This window comes from Cibotium barometz, chromosome 24 (assembly GCF_041138505.1).
Source record: "Cibotium barometz isolate CiBa-2024 chromosome 24, ASM4113850v1, whole genome shotgun sequence".
In the NCBI taxonomy this organism is placed as follows: Eukaryota; Viridiplantae; Streptophyta; class Polypodiopsida; order Cyatheales; family Cibotiaceae; genus Cibotium; species Cibotium barometz.
This window is the reverse complement of record NC_141069.1, coordinates 39951894-39961501: the sequence shown is the minus strand read 5'-3', so window position 1 is coordinate 39961501 and position 9608 is coordinate 39951894.

Here is a 9608-nt window from a genome sequence, read left to right as displayed (position 1 = left end):
CCATAAGCCAAATGCTTCCTCCAGCATTCTGGCGTAAGACAATCCTTTTTCAAAAACAGAGTTTCTATGCAAGTAAGAATTTTCCGTTGAGTTTGATTCCACAAGACCCTTTTTCTCAGCATCCAGACTTTCTTAATGAAAATCACAATTCTAGTATCTCGGTAACCCACCCATCAATTACAATGAATTTTTGACTTATTTCTCGATGATTTCGGTTCTAAGGAAAACTTCTCTAAATCACTGCATAATCCATTCTTCGTGTACTGAAGAAATGGGAATGGTCACAAGGTTTTGCTTAATTTTTGATTCGAGAGATAGGTAAGCATCTTACTGGCCCACCATTCTCATGTGGTCATGGTCTAACCATAAATTACTTGGATTTAATCCTAGCTTTGATTCCTAAGGATTTTTCTTCTATTTATTTGATAAATTAACTGGGATTTCTAATCGTAAAGGGTAAAATCCAAAATTATGAAAATTTATTCTTTCCTGGCCACAATAGAATTATGAATAGTTCTATTTGAGAATAATGGAATTTTATAAAGATAACTCTTTTTCCAAATAATCCATTTGTGAATATGCATACATCATTTTATTGATTTATTCACATAGAAATATCTTAAAATATTCTTTTCTCCATTTTGATCTTCAACATTAATATACCATAATTTTCTACATGAAATTATGGTGAAACCTTCTCTTTTAACACTGAATTTAATTTATGCATTTTCTAATTAAAGTACGATAAAAATTCCTCTTTTAAATAAATAAAAACACCCATGTTTTGAAATATGCCAAGAATTCCTCTTTTAATATTTAAATCATTTGTATCTAGAATATCATGGGAATTCCTCTTTTGCATCTTTTTTTTTGCATGAAAAAATAAATATAACAAAAATTTCTCTTTTCTCTATTTAAACAATTATGCATAAATACTATAAAAGTTATTTTCATAAATATGACAAAAATCATTCTTTTAGCATAAAAATATCTATGCCTAGAATATGATAGGAATTCCTCTTTTCTCTATTTAAATAAATATGCATAAATACTATAAAAGTATTTTTCATAAATGTAACAAAAATCATTCTTTTAGCATAAAAATGTTTATGCCTAGAATATGATGGGAATTCCTCTTTTTGTATTAACAAAATTATGCATAAAATTAAATTTATTTTAAAAATAAATTACCATAGTTTTGCTGCATTTTTTGAGAATTCTCAAAATTTTACTTTTAAATAAATACCCATAATTATGAAATGTGATAGGAACTCCTCTTTTAAACTAAAATTTTATTATGCATACATAGCATAATTATAAACATAAATATATTTAAACTTTTTGATAATTCTTAAGGTATCCATTCATTATTACTATATGAAAATACTTACAAAAATATTAGCATAACTCTCTTTCAATCTTAAAAGGAATTAATATGATATTTCTTAATCATGAACAAGCTTAAAAGAATTAATCATCATTTTTAACTAGATTAAAATCATAAAAATATTTAATCTTCTTTTCTAGCTTATCAAGCCTAGAGTTTTGATTAAGATAATGAGATTATCATTAAGATCTATCCTTCTAACAAAGATCTAACCATAAAGATGATTAATCTTTCAAAAGGAGAGATTTACTAATAAAAGAATATTATAATTAAGCATAAAGATTAGCATTAAACTATTTAAACATTATGAATCATTAAAAATCTTGATTTCAAGAAAAAAACAATTGATTAAAAAGCTTTCCAAGCATTAGAGGGGTTGGGAAGAAGATTATCATTGAGAAAGATAGAAAAACACCATGGATTAAGGCTTACCCTTGATATTTGGCTTGATTCTTTCAAAAAGAAGTGAAGCCCACAAAGCAAGCTTGGCCACCAAGATGGGGAGGGTAATCTCCAAGAGAGGATGGAGATTTGTGATGCTCCAAAGCTTCCCAAAGTAGAGGCAAAATAGAGGGATAATAGAATTACACTAAAATAAAGATAATACTGGCATGTAAATACACAAAGATGAAAATACAAAGGAATGAGGGTCTATTTATCGGTGAGGGAGGCCACTAACCAAGTCTAACTAGGTTCTAGAGGCTTCCAACTTCAGTTTGATCCATTTTGGACAAGTTTTGGACCAGTTTGGCTCACCTTTTGATCCAGTTTGAAGGAGGAGAGAGAAGAGATAAAATATCCCAATTTTTTTGAATTAAAAATGCAAGGTAATGATGAAAAAAAGATGCCTCCTTCATGAGCCCTCTCCCTCCTTATTACTGAGGTGTCAAAATTTGATTTTTTTACTAATAAACCTTAATTTTTAACTAATAAACTGAGTACTTGGTCAACTCTTCATCTTATGTGAGCATTTACTCATTTTTGGGGTATTTTCTTTTATTCTTTGTATTTTTGTCATCCCAACAGTTGGATTAATCCTATTGGCCCTTTAGAACCTTATTTGGACCTTAGTCAAAAATTTCTGAAAATGTGGATCCTTATGCTAAGGTCTTTAATACACATATTCAATTAATTTCTAATGCACATTGGAAAATTCTTTTTGAAATTCTGTTTTAGGGGAATTCATCTTAGATATTAGGAGAAACTTTGTATCCAAAAATATCTCAAAATTGAATTTTCTCTCTCTAGGCCAAAAACAAGGAAAAACAATGTTTTCTTGCATTCTGAAATAGGGGATGATTACAGGAGACTGAGAGGAGAGCTTATACATCTATTAGGGCTAAGGAGGAACCTTACATCCTCTCCCACTTGAAAAATGTGAGTTGTCCTCATCTCGCAAAGTGGGGGTAGTCCTTTATCAGTTCTTCTTCTTTCTCCCAAGTGGCATCCTCTAAAGGATAGAACTTCCACTTGACCAAAAATTCTCTGAGAACTCTATTCCTAAGAACCTTCTCCCGAACGTCAAGGATTTCTTTAGGTTGGAGTACCATCTGGCCTTGAGTCACAGAAATCGACTGTTCATCATTAAGCACGTGACTCGGGTTGGGTACATACTTTTTAAGTAAGCTGACATGCAATACATTATGAACTTTGAGATGGGGAGGTAGAAGAAGTTCATAAGCTAGATCTCCTACTTTCTTAGTAATGGCGTATGGCCCATAGTATCTCGGAGATAGTTTTTTGTACTTTCCTAGAGATAAAGAACTTCTCTTGGGTCGTACATGAATGAAGACCATATCTGCTTCTTCAAACACTCTCTCCGATCTCTTCTTGTCAGCATACTGCTTTTGTCTATCCTAGGCAGCCTTGAAATCTTTGCGGATTGCCTGCATTTGCCACTCCATATCATCAAGCATCTGTCTGGACATCTCGACCATGATCAATGGGTCGGACCAAGTTAATGGTGTGAGGTAATCTTGTCCGTACAGAGCTTTGAATGGACTCATCCCGATACTTCGGTGAGATAAGAGGCATTGTAAGCAAACTCCACTAGATGTAAGTAGCTTAGCCACTTTTTGGGTTCCCTCTGCCACAGCATGACGGAAGAATATCTTCAATTACTTGGTTTACTCTTTCAGTCTGACCATCTGTCTCTGGATGATAAGCTATACTGAGATCCAAGGAAGTTCCTCTATTGCTTCAAAGAATGCAGTCTAGAACCTTGATGCGAACTTAGAATCTCTGTCGCTCACTATTCTTCTAGGTAAGCCATGCAGCCTGAAAATCTCCTTAAGGAAGTCTCTGGCAACATCCACTGCAGAGTAGGTTTATTTTACTGGAATCACATGGGCAACCTTATCTGTCAACTACCACAAAAATGGAGTTGTAACCTGATTGCACTGACGGTAATCCAGTAACAAAATCTATACAGATACATTCCCACTTCATTTGTGGAATGTCTAAGGGATGTAGCTTTCCTGGCATCTTAACCCTTTCTGCCTTGACTCTTTGACATGTTAAGCACTGACGTACATGATTGAGTACATCCCTTTTGAGTCCTAGCCAGAAGAAGCTCTTCTTTACAGACATGTAGGTCTTTATGAACCCTGGATGTCTAGCTATCGGGCTATCATGGGCTTCCCTTAGAATTTTCCCCTTTGTTTTCTCATCATTAGGAATGCATAGCCGATCATTGTAATACATGCATCCTTTGTCCATTTTGTACCCAAGAACTCGACTCATTTCTTGAGGAGCCTTGCTTTCCTGCATCAGTAGGGTAGCAATGGGGGCAAAGAATCTGTCATGCATGATCTTCTCTCTTGCTTCACTGATTAATGGATTTGACACCAATGTTATTGCAAGCAAGGAGGCTTTCCTACTGAGCGCATCGGCTACCACATTTTCTTTCCCTGGTCGGTACTTTATCTCAAAGTCAAATTCCTGCAGGGTCTGCATCCACCTTCTTTGATGCATGTTGAGATCCCTTTGGGTGAAGATCCACTTCATTCTTTGATGATATGTCTCATCAAGGTGAATCTTTGTCCCAAGAGATAATGTCTGCACAACTTCAGAGTATAAACTACTGAGAGTAACTCCAAGTCATGGACAACATAATTTCTCTCATGCGTTCTGAGCTTTCTGGATTCATAGGCTACTGCATGACCTTCCTGTATAAGAGCATCTCCTAGGGCAAAACCATTGGCATATGTAACTACCTCAGAGGGTTTAGAAAAATATGGCAATTTAAGGATAGGGTTGGTTACTAAAGCTGTCTTCAGTTTATCATCAAAAGCACTCTAACACATAGTGGTCCAATGAAATAGGGTGCTCTTCTTGAGAAGGTTAGTCAAAGGGGATGCTATTTGAGCATACTTGGGTATAAAGTTTCTATACCATCCAGTTAATCCTAGGAATCTTCTGACTTCTTTCATTGTTTTGGGCTTTGACCAATCCACGACGACTGCTTCGATTTTAGCTGCGTTAGGAGAAATCCCATCTTTAGATACTATGAATCCCAAGTATTCTACATGGTCAACAGAGAAAGTGTACTTGCTCTTTTTTGCAAAGAGTTGGTGCTTCCTTAGGATCTCCAAGACTTTACACACATGATCTTCATGATCAACTGCATTCTTGGTGCTTCCTTAGGATGCTTCCTTAGGATCTCCAAAACTTTACACACATGATCTTCATGATCAGCTGCATTCTTAGAGTATACCAGGATATCATCGAAGAAGACAAGAACAAATCCATCCAAGTATTTTCTGAGAATGTCCTGCGTGAGGCGATTAAACGTTTGTTGGGGCATTTGTTAGTCCGAACGGCATGACTTTAAATTCAAAATACCATATCGTGTATTGATGGCTATCTTGGGGATATCTTGATCCTTAATTCTGATCTGGTAATATCCAGATTTGAGATCTATCTTTGTGAACATTTGGGTTCCACTTCACCGATCCAAAAGTTCATCAATCCTTGGGATATGATATTTATTTTTAACTGTTAACTGATTTAATCCTTTGTATAATCAATACAGAGTCCTAACGTTCCATCTTTCTTTTTCTAAAAGAGAACGGGCGCACCCCAAGGTGAAACACTGGGTCTTATGAATCCTTGCTCTAGCAGTTGTCTTAACTGCTCCTTTAGTTTTATGGCTTCAGGAACTGGCATCTTGTATGCACGCTGGGCTATCGGCGGCGGCTGAGCTCCGGTAGTTAGCTCTATCTCATGATCTACTTCACGAGTGAGAGGCATCTCAGCTCTTCTGGGAATACATCATCATACTCACTTAGCCATTATGGTTCCTTAGCCTTGCATTTTCTGTCTACTAGATTCATTTTAACGACATAGATAGCTTGCTTCTTTCTGAGTCCCTTCAGCAGCTTAGAAGCTTTGACTAACTGCAAAATTGGGGATCCAAAAATCCGAGTTTCTTGGACTTGATTCCTGTGAAGGTCGAGGAACGAGATGGTTCCATTATAACAGTGAATGTCAGCCTGATTCTTATGGAGCCAATCCATTCCAAGGATTAGATTCCCATGGGTAAGACTCTGAACTAGCAGTCTATCGCATTCCCATCTAGATTAAATTGAAAACGGTCTGTCTCATGGTGTGTGAAAAGAATCTTCCCACTAGCCAATTCTACTTGCATAGGTTTCCCTATTTTCTGATCTAGGACTAACTTACACAAGCATCCGGGGGAAATAAAAGAATGTGTATTGCCAATTCTACTTGCATAGGTTTCCCTATTTTCTGATCTAGGACTAACTTACACAAGCATCCACCAGGGGAAATAAAAGAATGTGTACTGCCTGCATCAATCAAAAGCTTAAAGTGCATAGGTTTCCCTATTTTCTGATGTAGGACTAACTTACACAAGCATCCAGGGGAAATAAAAGAATGTGTACTGCCTGAATCAATCAAAAGCTTAAAGTGCTTACCCTTGTACTTTGCTGGAGTTTGAAGGACTGAGAACTGACCATTCTACCCTTGATGTTCAATGGCGGCATAAATATGTCCTCTTTCTTCCTCCACTACGTCAGCTATTGTGACAGCTCTGGCTGCTGCTATCTGGGGTGGAATTCTCTCTCTCTGGCTTCCCCAATTCTGGGAGGGGGTTCTGAGACTACTTTGCATTGAAGCTGCAGGCTAAGTTGGCACTCTTCTAGGGTTGCCTTGATTTTGGCGAGAGGGACCTTGATTCGATTGATACGAAGGAGTCGGTCTTGGCATTCTAGGACCTTGGCTTCCCTGGCCCGTTGTCATAGAAGGAGTTGGGCAATCCTTGAGCTGGTGTCCAAAACCTTGACAGCCAAAACACTTGTTCTCACTTCGAAGCTTATCCTTTTGCATCTTGGAAAGAGCCGGAGTTCCAGAAAATGTACTATGAGGAAAAGGCCTTCCTTCCATTTTGAAACTTCGCGTCTCCTGATCCTGATTGGGACCTTAATGTCTCTTAGGAGGTGGGAAGTTGGAAGTGCTTCCTGGAGTTTGAAATCTTTTGAAGGACGAGGGAGCTGGCTTTGGGCGGGACCTTGACAACAAAGGCCTTGGCGAAATCCTTCGCCATTCGCACTGCTTCCCATTGAAACTGGTTTAGCATTCTTTACCAGGGTATCCAAAGGTTCGTTCATTTCCCATATAAACTTGGCCATCAGCTGTTCTTCGTCCACCAGCGGTGGCGAGTATTTGAGGAGGAGAGCGAATGCTTGGTAATACTCTTCAATAGTTCTGCTCCCCTAGGTTAACTCCAAGAATTCATTCATCTTAGTTTCCAAGAAGCCGAGAGGATAGAATCTCTTCCTTAGGTATGTCTTGAGATCATTCCATGTCTGGGTGTTCCGATTCAGATGGTTTGTCTCACAACGGTTTCTCCATGCTACTCTGGCTGTTTCTCCTATCTTCAGCCTTGCAAGAGCCACTTTACTTTTCTCATTGTATCCAGTGACATCGAAGTATTCTTCCATTGCTTCAATCCACTTTTCCACAGCCTCGCCCAAGTTTTCCCCTTCACCCTTGAAGGGACCTGGCTGAGATCTGTGAAGGGCTTTGCGAACATTGGGGTGGGTCAAGCTCTTCCTCATCCGTGAGAGGATCTGGCTGTCTGCCCACGGTTCACGCATCTCATGATTCTGCCAAAATGATACATCATTAAATTTCTATTTGATTTCGTCATCAAGATCCTAAGACTTAAGAAGTTCAGAATTAATTACTTCAAATAGGGTAATCATTCTTACTATAGATCTACGACATATGTCCGAGAAAACAGATCTTATTTCTTTAAACTCGATATTTGATAGTCAAATCACTTGGTAATTGGAATTTTTTCATAAAACATTCTTTATTTACATAAAGTTTGCAATATATACATAGAGCAACATGGCTCTAGAAAATCCAAACCTCCGTGGTATACGCGTGAGACGGCGATACTGGGCTATAGACATGTCGTGATACAATTGTTCCCTTATTGCTAAAGGTGCTACAATCTTACTTCTCGAGATAAAACAACTGAGAAGTCTATAAATATAGCAGGAAAGCCTACAATCTTGAGGTGTGGGGTGATACACGATAGCACCGCAAACCACATTTAGCCTCAACAGGACCATGGCTAAAGAGATATTCGTCCTCAGCATTAGGTGCTAGTTGCAAAAGGGACGTGGACATATTGCCTTGCGTGCCACTTATGCTGTCATCTCTCAGCGGGGTCCGAAAAATATAACTCCGCGAAATGATTAGCGAGCCTTGCCCTGCTCGTTCGAGTCGTATAGCAGAGGAGAAGATATGCTCAAAAGCGAAAGCAGTCATATCCTGAGTTTGAGTAAGATCGGGGATACCAGATAAACACCGGGCATCCATCTATAAAATCCAATTCATCAATTAAAAGTCTTTATGAACTTAAGATTTCAACAAAGCTCTCATACTAGCTGTGAGACCCTTGCCCTCTCCGCGCGGCCTTCTCCGGGGCCATGGCAGCGAAAGTAGTAGCCTCTCGCGCAGGGCAGGGATTCCCACTTGGGGCCTCGCCCCCACGGATGTCCGGAAAAGAGACTAATCTGTCGGTTCCTCCGAAACCGAGATCGAAAAAACTTCCCTCGCCCAGAAAGCACGGGCGATTCCTCTAGAAAAATTTTCTTAACGAGAATGTTAACTAACGGGCCAAGGCCTTAACTATCCTTTCTATTCTGATCGAACCCGTAGGTCATGTGGCCAATGAAGTGACTTGCACTTGATCATTGCTTTTTTTCCCTTAAAGCGAGACACAGCCGTTGATTCTTTTCCATAGAACAAGAATCTTCGTGGGACTTATTCTAACTAACGTAGCTTAAACGTATCTAGCTATATTGTAGGAATCCACCGATCCAGCCTAATCCGCCCATGGGTTAGCCAACCACCCAACCATTGTATTGGTGGGATCCCTTTTTATAAAAATTTGGTTATGTTTTATCCCGGGTGCCACGGAAAAGAGTTCCCAGCCCCCGTATCCGGCACTTAAGCAAATTACAAAATAGACACACCACTTACACACCCAATATGAAATTGCCTTTTTCACAGATTCAGCTGTCTTTAAAACAAAGTTGGAATGAAACCATAGTATTTCCATCATAATCCTCAAAATTCTAGTCCAATGTTTTACAATCAAAATGTCATCCGGACTCTCCGTTGAAGACCAGATAGTCAACCAACAAGATCCAATTTTAAGCTCTAGTTCACTTACATAATTTCTTTCTAGTCCATCAATATCTTCCTCGACATACGCATGGGTGTCCTAACTGCCACGAGCCTGTGCATCGCCTGATCAAAACCCTCTAGGATCCTCCTCGTTAGGTGTCCTAGCACTTCACTCAGGGACCGCTTCGTCGGCCCTCGCCCATCGTACTGGAAGCGCACCATTTTAACCATACCAAGGCTGGTCAATACCTTGGTAGGCTTTGCCGCATCGAGAGACGTCCTTCGATGACTCCCCGCCTGCCAGCTGTTGCAACATAACTCTCCTTAGATTAAACCATAAGCCAAATGCTTCCTCCAGCATTCTGGCATAAGACAATCCTTTTTCAAAGACAGAGTTTCTGTGCAAGTAAGATTTTTCCGTTGAGTTTGATTCCACAAGACCCTTTTTCTCAGCATCCAAACTTTCTTAATGAAAATCACAATTCTAGTATCTCAGTAACCCACCCATCAATTACAATGAATTTCTCACTTATTTCTCGATGATTTCGGGTCTAAG